Source organism: Cavia porcellus, unplaced genomic scaffold (assembly GCF_034190915.1).
Source record: "Cavia porcellus strain 051 isolate PalLab524CR breed Dunkin Hartley unplaced genomic scaffold, mCavPor4.1 scaffold_18, whole genome shotgun sequence".
NCBI lineage: Eukaryota > Metazoa > Chordata > Mammalia > Rodentia > Caviidae > Cavia > Cavia porcellus.
Genome location: NW_026947501.1, coordinates 46,310,474 through 46,328,571, shown reverse-complemented (window position 1 = coordinate 46,328,571; position 18,098 = coordinate 46,310,474).

Below are 18,098 nucleotides of genomic sequence, written 5' to 3'. Positions count from 1 at the left end.
GCTCAGTGGCATAAGCGCCTGCCTTGCAAGCATGCAGTAGTGAGTTTGATCCCTGGTACCGATGATTAAAAAAAAAAAGAGCCTAGGGAGCTAAAGTGAGAAAATATTTTTAAATTTATATATTATTATATGTTTTATGACATGTACTATAGCAAAATTAATAAATTAAATATTACAACTGGGCATTTGATCAAAGCTATATTTATATCCCTAAGAGTTTCCATACTCAATCTGCCTACGAAACAAACAAATTATACTGAGGGTCTTGGTCCATTTCCTGTAGCTGTAGCAAATACCTGAGGTCAGGTAATTTATAAAGAACAGAGATTTTTTTTTGGATCTAAGCTCTAGGGGCTTGGAAGCCCTGGCAGCTGGAAAGATCTTCACACTATACCCTAACACAGAAAGGGTATCACACGGTGATGTTCAGTGCCTGTGTAATGGCCTCTTCCATCATGTATGTCTGCAGGAAGAAGTGGGGAGAAAAACAGCAGAGAAAGGGGTGATCACCTCCCACTTTCTGCTTTTTTCCTCTGGGCAGAGACCTGGCTGGGACTGGAGATGGGAGGCCGAGGTGGAAGGTGCTTGCAGTCACTACATGACTCTCTGTGCCCTTCTCTGTCTGACCACACATGAACCAGGCTGATTGATCTGGAGTTCAGGACTCTTCCTTCATCATCTTCTCATCACAGCCTCCACAGACAGCCCCTGAGGAGTGAAGTGTCAGGACACAATTGCTCCTCAGTGTCCATGGAAACAGCCTCCAGGACCACTTAGAAGCTCATATCCATGGATGTTCTAGTCCTGTATGATGTCTCCTATGCAGAGAATTTTTATATCGCATCATTTTGGAAATCATGATGAGAAAATATGTCTGCATGTGTTCAGTACAGATGCAGAAGTTTGAATGTTTTCTCTCCACAGCTGGTGAGTCTATGGCTGTAGGCCACTGTCATCAGTGGGACCCTGTTGAAGAGGTGACAATCCTGAGATGTATGCTCAGGGTGCAGCTATGCCTCTGCTCCCCATTGATGCCCTAAGGGCAATCCTGTGGGTCCTCAGGCAGGGCAGGGATGGGCGTCTGTTGAGAAGCCCATCTGCTTCACTCAGGCCCGAGGAGGAGCAGGATGGGTGGAGAATCTGCAGCTCAGCTGAGACCCAGCAAGCCAGGCAAGGAGTGCAGGTATGGTCTCAAGCAAAGGGGAAGAATGGAGAAGCTGCTGAGCTTGAAGCCCTCACCAGACCTGACCAGACCGGGGCTACCAGTCCGTGAAGGACTTAAGAGGTACAGGACAGTTCCGGAGTGCTGTTTCCCGCCAGCGTTGCTTTTCAGAGCTGGCCGTGGTGCTGAGGAGAGAGGACCTTGTGCCACTGATACCTCCTGGCCCATCCTGCTGCCATCCCTGGAGCACTGGATGGAGGAATTTGCTACAGGAGACTGAACGCAAGTCAGGAAGGCAGCATCTGTGGGACTGCTAATCTCCCAAGTGGTTAGGGGTGAGCTTCCCCAGCACGTGGAAGCTTGTCAGGAGGAACACACAGAGACCTATGTGTCAGCTGAGTGTGTGTGTGTGACAGGGGAGCCGGCGTGTCCTTGCCCCTTGTGGAAAGGGAACCAGGATTTGTCTGTTTGACTGGCAACTTTATCTCTCCCATAAGAGGATTCTGATGAGCAGGTCGTGAATCCTGGTCTTTCCTGTGCCTACTGATGGTAGCTGTGGCTGCTCCATGAACAGGTATTGATGATCTGACTCCGGGAAGTGCATTACAGTATAAACCATCCTTTCAGTTTGTTATTGCATGAAGCTTGCATTAGCCATAGCGTGTGATTTCTCACGGGTGTGCTGGCTAATTAATTTCCTGGCCTTGAAGAAGCTAGCAGCTGGCAGATGTGTGCAGCATAGTCTGGAAGTCTGATTTTGGAAGTGGTTATTACCAGCACGTTCAGGGCAGACCCTTGCCTTTTAGGTGATCACTTTAATGTTCCATAAATCTGTTCATTATTAGAAGTCCAATTAACTTCTAAGCACTCTAATTACATGGTTGCATAGCAACACCAGATAATTTTAAGGGTGAAAACTTAAAAGACTTGCAAACAAAACAAAACAAAAATAGTGTTAATAGCCATCTTAGGACTTCTTTTTTCCTTTCCCAGGGAAGGAGGCAAAATCTATTTGAGAAGGAAAGAAAGCTCTGTGGCTGTTTACAGAAGATGGTTCATTGTTTAGATACTTTAATTAGCACCTAAATGAAAGTCCGTTTTCCATATTTCCCTTCCCATGGGAGGGCAGCCTTGGGCAATGCTTGGCCAAGCAGGTTTGAGCTGTACACTGCCCCCTCCTCTTCCAGCCCAGGCACCAATGACAGGTATCTGAAAATGTGCTCAGGACCTCAGCTTGCCTAGAAATTATTTTGCTTTGAAAATTGACAAATGGCAAAAACTTTGCTTGAGAAAAGAAAAGCTATTGGGAAGTTTCCTGAGCCATATCTTTCTTTGGATTCCTTAGCAAGAAGCCTGGGGTTTTCTTTCCTGGCTGTCTCTTCATTTTAAATCACACAGAGCCCTTTGCCCCACCCAACCCCACAGGGACCCCTCTGGCTGGCATCACCCTGCCTCAGCAGTGCTCTGGATGCTGCGAACCAGACATAGCGGTGACCCTGGGGACGCCTGTTCCCTGGGAATATGGCATCCCGCACCATCCAGCAAGATGGATGGTGTGGCTCAGAACTGTGCAGGATCTTTGCAGGCCAGGACATGCTGTGGGGTGGGGGAGGGGCCCATCCGAAGGAGACGGGTGGACATAGCGGGGACGATCAACTGTAACATCGTCCTCAGCACAGGACACTGAGTGGGACCTTTGGGAGAAGGTGAAGCAGTGTCAAAATGAGACATTGCTGGTCTTAATTTGCCAGGATCTCTGTACGACGGCAGCATCAGCTCAGAGTCCTCAGGGGAAGGACAAAGGAAGTGACTATAGTCATTTTAAACAAGAGCTTTTTCCTTAAAGATCGGTTTCTAGTCTGAAGTCATCGCCACCCAGGAGGACGGTGGCCTGCACTCCTGGCACTGTGGTCGCCTCCTCAGCAGCGCCGATCCCACTCCCTGGCTGTGGCCCATCCCTGCCCTCCACGACTCAGAGCTTCTGTCTGTCCTGGAGCATTGCTGGGAGGTTTCCTATGAGTTCTGCGTTCTGATGTCTAAGAGCTGTGCTTTTATGTGGATGCCTTGGCTCAGACAAGGTTCGTCCCCACGGAGACTCACGTGGGAGGTGGGGCATCGTGGGACGTGTTGGGGATCAGAGTGGCCCCCATATCCTCCTGTATTCATTCAGAGGCGAGGTTTTCAGAAGGTGACTGGATCCTGGAGACGCTGTGCTGTGCCCCTCAGAAGAGCCAGGAGTCTACTGTCAACCCAAGGCTACCCTGCTGTCTGCAGGAGACAGCTGTCGGGGGCATGGTACTGAGGGGCGTGGCCAGGGGCGTGTCTCCTTGGGGCCCCGCCCCTCAGCGCTGCTTCCTGGCGGCCAAGGTGTGAGCAGCTCCCCCTCCTCCAGGCGCTCCCGCTGTGCTGTGTCTGCCTTAGGGCCAGCCTAGACACAGTGGTCACATCTGGCTCCTGGTCAGGGAGCCACAATGTCGCACCTGGGGGGAGACCTACTCCTGCTGCGCTGTCCAGGCCGCCCACTGGGATCGTGAACAGCCCCGATAAAAAATTAGAGGCAGGAAGTTAACAACAGGAAGACACTTTATTTGTAAAGAGGAAATGGAAGGGGAAGGAAAGGAGATGGGCAGCTAGCCTGATAAGGAGTCAGGGCGGGGGCTCTGGGAGATGGAGCACCCCTCCGGCTGGGCTTAGCTGCCCTGAACTTGCCGCAGCTTCCTTGGTGTCCGGGCACCTCTGCCTGACGTCATTTCTGCCATTGTCTATGGCCAGCTTCTGTCTGTTCACTCGCCCTTGACCTACATTTTAAGCCTTGGAACAGGCAGCTAGCTGGCAAGGAGGGGCCTAGGGCGGGTGGCTATCCACCGTACTCTTCAGTGACCGCACTAGCTGTGTGGGAATACATACGAATGTGCATGTGTTTGAGGGCTCAAGTGAACACACACTACCTTCAAGTTAGTTGGCCTCTTTTGCTGCCCCTGTATCTTACTGGGGATGACAGTGGCTTATCGTTTGTGCCCCTTTCTGTGTCCTGCCTGTCAGCTCTGTCTCTTGGTGCAAGTTGCAAGATGATTGGGTGCCTTTCTTTACCTGGTTTTTCTCTTTCTCTGTCCCTGTCCTGGACCTACTTCCCAGGGGAATCTGTCTAGCAAAGTTTGTTTTTAACCCCTTCTAGTCAGGACAAGCGAGAAGACCTCAGAGACCCCTAGTCTACTTTTCTTTTTCTCCCTATCTACAGACCCCTGATCCCCAAAACTGAAAATATGACCCCATACAAACCCTTCTTTCAGCAAGTTGTTGGGTGTCAGCTGTCACATCCCAGCCATGGGAAAGTGACATAGGACATTCGTCTCTGAGGATTTACTGCGACTCAGCCATCGACTGTGAGGGTGACGGAAGGAGCTGACAAGAGGAGGCACTGACTTAGTCCATCTGTGCTCAGAATGTCCCCGCCGGGAGCGGAAATGTGAGGTACTGTAAACATGCAGCAATAAAATAGGAAACATTACCATAGTTAAAAAAGACCGTCATCATTAACTGCCCGAGTAAGTAGAAAGGTGCTCATGAGGATCAGGATATTTAGGGAGAGGTGTTAATCCATATGATTTTGAAGGAAATGAATGTTTTTCTAAGTTGTCCTATAAAGGTGATTTAGCCCTAGTGGAAAATGTACTTATAGGTTGGCACAGCCTCCAGAGTTTGGGCGTGGATAGTTGGTATTCACTAAGATCTTCTAAAGTCGGGGGCGTTCTTCAGTGGCGTGTTGTTTTCTTGGCAATGAGTCAGAACACCGCATGAGAAGACTTTGAAAGTGTTTGCTTCTTCTGGTTCTGTTCTGTGTCCGCTGCGTTATCAGACACAGCCACACCACTTGTAGACAGAACATCCATGTCTGCAGTGGCTTTTTCTGTCCTGTGCTTTCTCAGGGGTGTGCATGGTGTTAGGGCAGAGTCCCCCGATGACCACAGAAACCCCTGGTTAGAAGGTGGTGGCCCCAGAAGCAGCTTCTGTGGCAGCGATGAAACTGGGCAGGTACTTTGCAGTGACCTGGAGCCTTGCTGCTGATAAGATATTAACCAGCTTCAGTTTCCCGTGATGCTGTGAGCATTTCTTGGAACCAAACTTACCTTTTAAGTTCGAGAGACGAGTTAGGGAATCAGTCAATCTGGGGTGAACGTGCCCTCCCCTTGTGTAAAGGAACCCCAAAGGCAATTTCAGTCCAAGGTGAAGTGTTCAGTTCCCGTGCCGGGGTCCATTTGAACTGACTGGAAAAGAGGGTGCTACATCTCCCTCGGGAACAGATCTACACTGTTCTCTGGGAATCTTGTACTCTGGATCGCCAGGACTCACAGAAGAAGAGCAAATTTAGCAATTCTTGCTCCATTCTAGTATCTAAATGCCTTCATTTGTATGTTTGTTGATTGCATCTGGTACCTATGTAGGCTGTGACCATCTGTGTAACAAAACCTCATGTTGCCCACCAGCCACAAAGAGTTTCCAAGAGAAAAACCTCCAGTGGGGATGTATGTGCAGGACGTCAGTTTTGTGCCTTTGGTCCTTCCTGTCCCTGAGTGTCCCCCTCTGAGAAAGTCCTGCCTTTGAGGAGAAGGCGCAGGATGCAGAAGCCCTGGGTGCCAGTCCTGGCATCACCATTTGCTTTGGGCAGAGTCTCACCCATTTCTAGTGCTGCACAGCATCCATCACCTTGTGCAAGGTATGCAGAACACACTCAGGACAAGGACCTTCATGCCATATCCTGGTGCAGCTCCTTTGACCTCAGCAAACGCCAGAAGACACTGCGGCCTGCTTAGCTCAGGAAGTACTGCCAAGGGACCCAGTTCCCACCGGACGAGCTCTAGTGGTGCTGCCAGGGTAGAGGCTAGGCGCCCTGTCTTGCTCTCGGCCGGCCCTGCATACTGTCCCTTCTCTGCCCTGCTGCACACAATCGTGCTTTCCCGGGTGTGGGATGTGCAAAGCTGCTCCCAGCAGGACCAGGGGCTGCATCCATGCAGACCCTCGTGCTGGAGCGCTGATCTCTGACTCAGAGCGAGACTGGGCCTTGAGAGAGGTAATCACATTAGAATGAGGCCACTGGGGTGGGGCCCTAATCCAATTCCGTGTTCTTGTAAGAAGATCCATCAGAGCTGAGCACACAGAGAAAAGATCATGTGCAGGCACAGTGAGCAGCCCATGTACAAGCCAGGGGGGACCGCAATCAGACCTGGACCTGCCCACACCAGGGTCCTGGACTTCCAGCCCCTAAAAATGGGAATGGGAGGGTTTGTTGACAGAGTTCCCCACCCTGTGTCACTTGGTTATGGCAACACTGGCTGACTGATAGATAGTGTTTATCACTTCCCTGTGACTTCCCTGTGGGCCAAACACTGGGATTCCAGAGCAGACAAGACAACTGAGACACAAGGAGGTCCAGTGACATAAATGACACCAGAGCCTCCCCACCTGCAGCCGAGCAGTCTCCTGGCCCTGTCTCCTGCCCACCCAGCTGGCCTTCCCTGGGCTGGATGGGCCCCGGTCCATAGCAGAGGAACAGAGAAGGAACCTCGTCTTCGATTGTAGCCAGTCCTGCCTGCCTCAATAAGCAGCACTGCCATAGCAGAGGACCTCTAACTTTTAACTGTTGCTGTTTTCTCTTTGAAAATTTAATAAAGGAAGACTTTAAGGGTTTCAATGTCGAGGACTTGGCCAGTGTTGGTTTCCCTGGAATACTAACAGAAACACACAAAGGTAACCCTAAGCCCCTGTTGCTGAGGCCCTGACTTTCACTTTGAGCATTAACCTGCTGTTAACTGGACTCAGAGATCTCAGAGCTGGAAACGCAAGGGTTTTGACGACAGGAAACTGAGGCCGAGGGAGGTGAGTGTCCTGGTCAATAGGAGAGCACAGTTTGCATCTCCAAGGGTTTCCGCTTTGGCTCAGGACTGTCGGCAGTAGATCTTGAGAGGTGTGGGGGTGGGGTGGGGGTGGCCAGGCCAGGACCACCACATGGACTGCCTGCTGGGGTGTTCCCCATACGTCACTTTTGGGGCTGCTTTACACAGGGATAAACAGCCCCACAGCCCCTCTGCACCCGGGATGTCCCTGGGTCCACAGCTCCGTTAGTGTTTAACGCTTCCGAAGACCTCAGGCCATCATGAGAAGTGACATTATAGCCATTCACTCTGTGTCCAGAGGCAGGGCTTATGTAACTCATTTTATTGACACCAAAAATAGCTCCGTTTTGAGCCTTGTGTGCCAGGGCCTGTGCGGCTTGCTTTACAGGGATTATCTCATCTTGGAAGTATTTCCACCCGAAGTGGTTTTAGCTGCATGTATTTTGGTACTTACACTGCACTTGGCTGAAAATTTCAATTACATGTAAAAATGTATTTACTAAGGAGGATTTGACTAAATGATCACTTCTGCATTCTCTCCTCTCTCCACTTGTGCGTATAAACATAGAAAGTCATACATGTATGGTTCAAGATATATATCCTGCAGTATGTACACCTCCTGTGTACAAGGGCTGATAAAAATAAAGCATTTATTGCAGTAATGTATGCACTGCTGTCTTTCCCCTCAGGCGCACTTGCGCCATCCTCCCTGTTCAGTGCCTTCGTCTCTCACTGTGCCTCGTCCATGAATTAACCTTAACCTCAGCATGGCTCAGCATGGAGAAGTTTCTCTTGCTGAAAGAGCTCTGAAGTCCTCTTTCCTGAGTGTCTTTAGTTGCACTGTTGTGGCTGCCTTGATGTCCTGAATCAATTCAAAGCATTTTCCTGTCCTGGTCATTTTGACTTTGGGGAAGAGCCAGGAGTCAGGTGGTGCCAAATCTGGTGACTAAACTGGACAAGGATGTGGTGTCACATCTTTGTGAGCCTACCTCTCTGCTGGATGGCACTTACGGTAGTCTCTAGATCACCATTGTTTTGATCACATCTTGTAAAAACACAGAAAAGAACTCCCAGAACTGCTTTAGAAACAGGCAAGAACAGAAGGATAAGTTTGTTTGAAGTGAGGGGGCTATCGTGACAGGGGTTAGTGGCTTTTACTGTACTAAAATTTAAAATTTAAGACATTCACCATATAGTTTGACCACACCTCACACACACACCCTCTCTGTATACAGTGGTCCCGCTTTTCCACGGGAGAAACTTCCCAGGACCCCTCTGTTCCTCTGCCTGAGTCTGTGACCAAAACTGAGCCCTACGTGTATTATGCCCTTTCCTATACGCCCATGCTGAGGTTAAGGCTAATTCATGGATGAGGCACAGCAAGAGACGAAGGCACTGAACAGTGCGGGAGGACGACAGTAGCCACACTGTATAACAGCAGTGTGTGGACGTGGACTTCCTCGGAGCATCTTACCACCCTTCTCCTCACAGGAGATGGAAGATGAGATGGAGACAGGAGGGTGCCCTGGCACCATGACCAGAATCATGCTGTAAGGGTCCTAGACACCTCCCCTGTGACTGTGACCCTGGTCCAATGATGGAGCTGGCTGCTGAGTGATGCACGAGAGGGCAGTGTATACAGCAGGGATCCACTGGACACAGGGCTGGCTCTTGTTTTGAATGGGACTGAGACACACACGATGAGGTCTGAAGGGAGTTCTGCCTCTGATCCGGTCCCCACGCAACCCTCAGGCTGTGTCTGCAGATGGGCTGTGCCTTGTGTCACCTGCCTTATGAGGTGCTTTCCTTGGTGGCCTCAGTCTCTCACCTTACTGTTTCCCAGCTCCTGTGGCTCCAGCTTCCTGCCCAGTTCTTCCAGCACTGCCCTGAGCAGATGGCTTTGGCCACTGACATCAGAGCCTGGGTCACTCTGCACTGCCGGCATCAGTGCCTTGAACCCCGTCCAGCTCCATGGATACAGTCACTCACGTCCCCACTTGTCACACACTCGCCATTCCCCAGAGGCAGTGAGAAAACCTCTACCTCAGGGCCGCTGTTGGCAAGGATGAGAATGACATGAAAACGGTTTTGTATCTGCAGCTTCGCGATGGAAGAGGCTGCGATTTGCTGTGTGTCAGAATGGGACTCCGTGTGCTAAGGGGCAGCATGTACACAGCTGTTTGGGAGTCTCACCCCTTGTGGACAGCTGGGGGACTCTGCCGGCTGGGCCTGGAGTACGCCTTGTCCTGCTGTCCTGGTTCAGTAGGTCGGTCACTTGCTCCCTCTCTCATTTGGTGGACTCTTACCTGTGGTTAACTGGATACTCATGCCGTGAAATGCTGATGTGACAGTGGGTCCTAGGAATGGGGCCTTTGGGCATGCAGACCCCTCTGGTGGGTACGATTCCATCCTTAAGAAAGGGACCCCAGAGAGCCTGAGGACACCGGAGGAAGGCAGCTTCTGTCTCTGCTGGCACTGTGGTCTTGGACTCCTGTCTCTTGGAGCACTGAGAGATGGATTTCCACTGCTCCCAAGCAGCTCCAGGGTAAGGCATCCTTTACAGCAGTCTGGGCTTCCTGGACACGCTCTGTTAGGAGTGAAAGTGCAACACCAAAGCTGAGCAAAGGTAACTGTGTATGTGTGTGTGTAACTAAAATGTACAGCAACGGACACATTGCCATGAGTGCCTGTCTCAGTCACTTTCTTGTCACTGGGACAAAATACCCAACACCCACAGTTTAAAGGAGGAGGCGTGTATTTTGGCTCACAGTTTGTAGAGGTTCAGTCCATAGTCAGCTGGCTCCAAGGCAGAGAGGCAGAGTAGAGGAGTCTGGCAGAGGAGAGCTGCTCAGGGACGGCAAGCAGGAAGAGGGAGGGAGATGAACCCTTCCAGGTGGTGACCAGTGACCTTTCTAACAGCAACTCAGCTATGAGCCCTCATAATGCAGTTGCCCTACCTAGGAGAGCAGGTAGCTCCGGAGGACATTTAGATGTAGATCGTAACAGTCCTCAAAATACGATCCCTGCCTCACACACTGTTACTGCATTGTGCCTGCTGCTTTCTGAAGTGGTTCTGTCTTTATGACGTGTGGTAAAAAAGCACAGTGAGTGCTTTATGACATGACATGACGTGTGTCCTCAGCCACCAGACTCTGGTTCTAGCACCATGTGCCATCTAGATCGTCACCAAAGTCCAGTGAGTGTAAACCCTGAGTGGTTCGAAGGGAGCCCAGTCTGCACTCACAGACAGGATGGCCCCACAGGGCCCCTGCTTTCCTACTCGGGTATTTTGTTGTTGTTGTTAAACTGACGGACCCCCATGAGGGCAAACTGTTCCTGATTTCCTAATCAAGCCAGACATTCTGAATCTAATCACGCTTCTTAGGACAGTAGTAAGAGACTTTTAGTAGACTAATGATTTTCCTATCAAGGTGCCTATAAGACTGAAATGAGTCACATTATGTGTTCCCTAGACTTTCTACCTTGAGTTCCAAGTGCCAGGGGGTTCTATTTTGTTTTTCAAAAACCATTTCTGAGTTTCATAGGCACTGGCAATTAATACTTGTAACACACAGTAGTGTGAGGCTGTTCCAAGGAGAGGACAGAGCTGAGAACAAGTCACACTCTTGTGTTTTCCACCCTGTAATTCAAAATTTGCTTTTTACTTTGCATTTTCTTGATCTTTCTGGAACCCATGGCCTTGTCTACTTACTGTTCTCATCCATCTACTATCCATCTATTCATCCATCCATCTATCTATTGGTCCATTCACCTCCCACCCATCCACTCATTCACCCATCCATCCACCCACCTACTCATCTGTGCATTCATCCACCCACCCATCCACCCACCCATCCACCCATCCACCCACCTGCTCACCTACCCATTTATCCACCTACCCCTCCATCCATCCATCCACCCACCCACCCACTCATCATCCATCTACCCATCCATCCAACCATCCATTTGACTACACTTTCATGTAGAGAGCTACCTAAACAACTCTCCTTGGATAAAAATAATTGTCTCTCTACTTTGGCTAAACCTGGCCCTATCTCCATGTATTGGTATGTATAGACCTGACTAAGCTATTTTTAAAAATTAGTTGCAAGCCATGTAAATAGGGCTGGCTGAAGTATTGATGTGTGGTCTTTGAAGCCAGACACAGTAGATGTTTTTTTGCTTTGTTTTTTGTTTGCCTCAGTGTCTCCCTAAATGATTGAGCCTAGCAAGTTGTAGAGCCAATAGTTTAAGGTTATCGACTGTATTTGACCCTCGAGATAAGAGGCTATAACTTTCCAGGGCACAAAGGTTTGCATATTAGAAACTAAAGTACCAGGCTCTTAAACATTAAATGCTATCTCAATTTTTTATGCAGATCAATCTTTTTGTATACATATTTTTTTTATCTTATAGAGGTGCGTTGGTCATGGCCTTTGAGTCATGGCCTTTGTTCCAGGAAACTGACTGAACTCAGGACCTCTTGACCTCCATAATTATACATGTGTTTTAGTGTCTTTATTCTCACTGTGGGTAGTGGGAAGTGGTAGATTAAAAGTAACTTGCTAAAATTCCAAGAACATTTTCATAGGATCACAAATATAAACTTCCCAGGCCATGACAGGACAAAACAAAGCAACGCAATGCAAAACAAGCACTTCTCTGATGGTCTAACTTTGAAAGCCCTTTGTGGTCTTTTTGATCGTGATGGTGTCTCCTCTGCTGAGCCCTCAGTTCGTGTCCCCTTCCTTGAGGGCCGGACCTGGAGACTGCCTGCAATGTTTCCGCCTCACTTAGCTGTTTATAACACAGCTACAGTTCATTGCTAACTTGAAACCTTTTTTAAAACAGCATATTTGGTAAACCTGCATTGAGTTCGTCAACATTAATCAAAATAACACTGCAACAGGCTGGATGTAGTAGCTGAAAGGAGAGTCCAGAAACCAAGGAGATTTGTAAAACATAGAACAATGCAGCTCTTCTCACTGCCTTGGCTGTTTTGGAAAAATTTAGTGATGTTCACAGCATCTATATTCTGTATTACTATGTGGTAGTTTTATTCCTTAAAATGAATTAACGGCTCACGCATCAACACAGCTCAGTTTTAATTTTGAGTGCGGTGGGTGCAGACAGACATTTTCCAAATGAAAGCTCTTTGGCGGCCTCTGTCAGCTTTAAGAGGGAAAAGGGTTTCTGAGACCAAGACTTTTGAGGAGGTGGCCGTGCCCTTCTCCCAGGGGCAGCAGTTTAGGGAACAGACAGTAGAGACCCTGGGCAGGAACAGCCTCCGGGGAGAGTTTGACGTGCTTTATAGATCGAAGGGAGACTCGCTGTTTGCAGTCAGGACGGGCAGCTGCCCAGCATGCTTCTTTCAGCTTCTGCCTACTCAGCCGCTCCCCCGTGAGGCTCTCTCTGAGAACAAGAGACCAGGCTCTGCCTCACCATCCCACTTGTTCCATGCTCTTGTGTCCGTGTGTCTGTCTCACTGGCTGTGTCCACTACCAGCCACACTCTGCCATCACTGGAGTGCACCCCACTCCCCGTTTCCTGTGCAGTACCCTCAGCCCCTCAGTGCCTGGGCCATGGGTTGGGGCTCTTAGGAAGGGACTGAAGCCCTTCTTGCAGGAATGGGTTAGGTGTGAGTGCACACACATACACACACACATGCACATGCACACACTGGCCCTCACTTTCGGCCCTGAGCTAATGAAGTCTAGGCTTCAACACAAGTCCAGCAAATGTGTGCACTGTGTCCTGGGATTTCATATCCCCAGACCGTGAGCTCAGTAAGGCTTTTTCCTTATAAACTCTGGGTTTTGGGTATTTTGCTATAGAAACAGGAAACAGAAAGGGCACACTTGTTGGATGATGCTGGAGTTCTCTGGTGCCTTCTGTACTTCCAATTTTGAGTACTGACTGCTACAAGCTGGCACAGTGCCTAATGCAGGGGGCCCAGGCAGAGCCACCTGAGCACAGGCTGGTGAGCCATCAGAGTGTGTCTATTGAGTGCATAAATGGGAAGACCTCATGCCACTTGGGATGGAAGAGAAAGTTTCCAATCGGTGCTGTCCTATCGCCTCCTCGGGCTCAGGCAGCCATTCTGAGAATCACTGAGAAGTGGCTGGGAGCTGACCACTGAGCCCTCTTCTGGGACTCAGGAGACTGAGTGTGGGGTCCTGGCACCGTTTCTAACCACTCTGCGTTTCCAGGCTACCGGGTTGATTGCATCTCTATTTCCGGGATGAGTGCACAGACACCAGGCAAACAGAAGTCCTCTGGGTACAGAAACAGTCTGACTTCTCTTTTTCTGAGGTGCTGGAATTCCAGGCTTCCCTTTCAACGTTGAGTCAGGAGGAATCTAAAATATCCTTCACCTTGGGCCTGTGTTTCTAAGCAACAAAGAAGAGCTGGGAGGAGGCAAAGCACAGCAGCAGAAGGACAGAAATGACAGTGCTCCTTGCCTGGGCTGTGACCCGAGATTTACTCTTCCATTCCACAAGTCTTCATTCACCTCGTCCAGGACTGGCGTGGGATCCAGAGCTGTCATGGGGTGGGGTAGGGTGGGATGATCAGGCATTGGTGTTTCTTGCTGTTTCCAGGGTTTCCTTGTTTCTAAAATGGAAATTTAGGAAACGTTCTTCAAGAGCCTTGCAAAGCTGAGGCTCCTGTGATTGTAATCTACTAAAGACACAGCTCCTTGCTTGTGATTTATCTGCCTATTGAAATCTCCAGCACTTAAAGACTCTTTTGGAGATTTAACCAGATTTAAGCCCTGCGAGGCTTCACACTTGGTCGGAGATCTACATGCGGTGATGGAGGGAGGAAGGGAGGGGAACCACTGTCTGGGAACCTCCCAGGGTGTCTGACTGGAGCCTGATTGCCTTAACTGAAGCTCCTTGACATGGGAAGACATCTAGTCCTCTCCTCGGGTCTCAGGAACTCATCCATGTCCTCACATGTGGCTTCCTTGGAAGGACAGGTGAATTTTTCAAGCCCATAATTCCGTGACTCAGCCCCTAGTGGTGACATGACTGCTAAAGACCTGCCACAGATCCAGTTATGGGTGCAGGAGTGGCTGGATGCCAGGTGTAGGGCCGCCCACTGGTTTTCATGCCAAGGGGCTGGGTGCTCGCTAGGCGGTGTGCTTTGGCTTTGGCTCACTATTGCCCCTACCTCCTGTCATGCGTGGCCAGGTGCTGTCTTTCTAGGTCGGTGGATAAACACCAAGGTCAATTATTTTTGAAACAGCATGTGGATTAATGCAGTAGGGCAGGATGATAAAGGGCTTCTGATTCGATAATCCCAGGAAAAGAATTCAGTCTCAAAGGGCAGGTTTAACAGCAACCTGCAGGAAAAAGGCAGTTTAATCCGAGCAAAGTCGATTCTCAGGGGCCTGCCCAAGTTTGTCGGCCCCCCAGAAGCTGAGTTTCGTGGTGCTGTGGGGAGGATGGCTTTGGACACCTGGATCCCATCCTTCCTTTTGAAGAAATGGGGTGCAGACCCCCCAGTGCCGGCACGTGGTAAGGGAAGGGAAATCCCTTCTGCTTTTGCATGGATGAGCTCTGCTCTGGGGGGGCCACCTTCTTAGATGTTGTGTCTGCCGTGTGTGTGCTGCTTTCTCTGACCTGCAGATGCCTGGGGAGGGGCCAGATGGTTCCCTCCTTGCCCCCTGTGCTCCAGCTGTGACTGTGCCTTCAGATACAGCAGCTCTTGCCATGCTGAAAATAAGTGTCACTTTCTGTGTTAAGTTTGGTGTATTTCCACTTTTGGCACTTTTCAGGAATTCGTCAAAAAGAGAGAGAGAAAGGCTTCCTTCCCAGGCCAACAGCTTCCAGAGAAGAAACTGGGCTCCAGAATTACTGATCAGCCAGGGCTGGTGAGTGCTGTGTGTCACAGCTTCCTCTCCATTCCCGGATCAGTCACCTGCACTCCCAGTTCTTTACTGTGCACTGAGAGCTCTGCTGATGGAGGGCACATGTGGCTCTTCCTTCAAGAAGTTGGAGTGACACACTAAGGAGGCATGATTTAAAAAGACACAACATCTAAAACGTTCCTAGTTTAACTGCATTTCAGATAAACTAAGTTTACTTTCTATCCATCCTAGTTCTAGTACAGGCAGTCTTGACTGGTCATGATTTTGCTTGTGACTTTTTGGCTAATATAAAGGCAACATGTGTTCCGCAGAAACCATACCTTGACTGTAAATTTGGGACATGAAGGGCGGTGAGCAGGGCCCTAGCTCCTACCCCGAAATCAACAGCCACACAGCATGTGGTGTCCTCTTTTGCTAGTGGTGTAGTTTTGTGCTTTGTTCTTCAAGCCCACTGAGATTTAATACTCTGTGATGATCACTCTGAGCACCCAAACAACCCCTCTGTTTGTAGTATAGAGCTGCATGGTACTCAGCAAAACCCATGAGATAGTCAACTCTTTATTCCAAAGTTTATTACATGCGCTATTATAACTCTGTAAAAGCAGCTTTGTGTAAGTCGATTGCCCAAATACAGGCTGATGCAAATTTTCAGAGCACATTTAGATTCCACCAAGCTAAGCTACAGTTCTCAGTAGCTGAAGTGTGTTAAGTGTGTCTTGATTTACAGTAGTTTTAACTTCAGATGGGCTCACCAGGACGTAGCTCCACCGTAAGCTGGACTCACCAGCACAAGCGCACCTCATGCATCTGTGGAACACACTTACACTGCCCACTCAGCTTGCTTGGTTGGCATCTCCCTTTGACTGTGCATCTTTCTACGAGTTCCTGTTTTACAGTGGCCCCCACTGGGGTGTCCTGAGTCCAGGCTCGGGAGGCTAATTCTGCCTCAGCGAGCTGGAAGAGTCCTTGTGAATCGGAGCAGTGCATATGAACTTGTCTAATCTCCCACGATGTTTGTCACCATTGTCTGGCTTTCCAGATGGGGAAACTGAAGGCTGGAGGTTCAGTAACTTGCACAGGGTCCTCAGCCAGTGAGTGGTGGTGCTAGAGTTGGAGGTGAGCTCAGCCCACCCGCAGTCTCTGGGCTTTGTTCATAACGCTGCTTCTGATTCTTCACTGTTGCCACCGGGGACTGCTCTGTCTGTGTGACCTGCTGCTCTCAGCTCCCTCAGCCTCTTAGCTGAATCTTCTGCGGAGGACCAAGAAAATCAGTCATGAGTCTTGGCTGGTTTCCAGTCTGTGGGATTCATGTTTTCATTCAGTAAGTATTTATGCAGCACTGTGGCTCATGACAGTATTCTGAGACTCGGTGTCACTTTCCTCGGTATAAATTAGGGCAGAGAGATTAGGCCAGTTGCCTTCATAACAAACTTGTCACCTAAGCCAGCTTGGGACCCCAGCCCAGGGCCCCAGGCTGGCACAACCTAGCTGTGCACAGTTTGTGTCTGGTTGCATTCTGTAAGGAAAGGGCAGAGAAGTAAGGTCAGACAAACCGTAGTGCTGCGTCTCCCCTTCGAGTGGCTGGTGGGAGCCCAGGGTCCTGTCGGGGTGCAGGAAGTTGGCCCCATACCTGGAGTTCCAGAGCAGCAACTCAGGAGGTGCCTGTGAATCTGCATCCTAACCAGGTCCATGGATGCTGTTGTACCTGGTCCAGGACCAGTGTGGAGGAGCCCCGGCCAGGTACACAGAGGCTGCAGCCTGGGACACTGAGTCTGCGTCAGGTGCCCAGTGTGTGACCTTGGCTTAGAGCAGAAGCAATTGAGTCTGTTTCTTTGTCTATACAATAGGCTTTTGGAGCCCTTGTGAGGAAAAACAGTCGTAAATTTAAATACGTGTCCTCCTTGCCTGTTCCCTTTGGAGATAATACAGTCATGTGCTTTCCAGATGCTGTCATCTTGCTCAGGAAAAGTTTCCTCCTGTTGTCCACAACAGTGGGCCTTTTAATGCAGGAGAGGTCGCTGTGACCTGAGCTGACCTCATTCTTTGGGAAGGCAGGCTGGTTCTGAACCCTGTCTTTAAGAGGTTCAGAACGTCCAGAACGGAAGTGGAGCTGTTTGCTAGAGGTCCTTGTTTATGTTGCAAGGAAACTGCCTCCTTTGTCCACTGTGTCCAGCAGTGCTGGACGTCACATTCACTGTGTCTGCCCTGCTATGTGCTACTGTCTCTGTAACATACACACACGTTTCCAGGACAAAAGTCACATCTGGGCAGGACCCACTCTTGGGCTTCCCAACTCCTCAGGGTCTTCACTCAGCGTTTTCATTTTGACCCGATTCTCTAACTGTGTACCTTGAGGAGGTTGCTCTGAAGTGAGTCCCTCTGCTGGTGTCTGCAGGAGATGTCACGGGCCCTAGAGAGTGAAAGTGCTAAGGAAAGGTGGCTTCTCCTTAGTGGGCACGGATGCGGCCTGTGCTGTGACAGTAGAAACCTACTGAAGCTGCCTGTCCTCCCGCTAGCACTGGCCCCGCGGCTCAGCATGCTGTGTGTGGGCCAATTTCCCTCCTGATTCCGGGCTGACGGGCGCTGGGCTCAGTGACCTCCCAGCACTAATGGAGCTGATCAAACTGCAAATCCTAGTCCAGGAAAGACCCAAGGCCAAGATCTGAAGAGCAGCTTCTGTGGACTGTGGGTCACCTTCACACCTGTGAAAGTTGCAAAACTGTTAGCCACATGGTTGTAAGCTGGGGACCATCCATGTGGCGGGGTCGTGCAAGACCAAGTCTCAGGGGGACAAGGATCCATGCACTGTGATTTCAACCCCACTCCGGGCACTGCACCATCACAGAGCAGCAGAGCTCTGCTCTGCAGCAGAGCAGTTCATCTGGGGCGGAGACCACTCACTGCTTCAGTGCTGCGCGAGCCAACAAACACTCAACAGAGTCCACACACGCTGCTTCTTCTTCATTCTTTTCTTTTTTAGGCTTTTAGTTCTCAAAATGTGCCCTGGAACAGTTGGAGCAGAACTGAAAATACATCTAATAATATTCGCTTGAAAGTGAAACACATCTCTGCTGACTGCTGTTTTTGTTGATAGGCACTCGGTGACATGTGTGTGGCTTTTATTCCTAAATAATGGTGTGGCTGTTTCAGTACTAAGATGATGCCCCCAGAC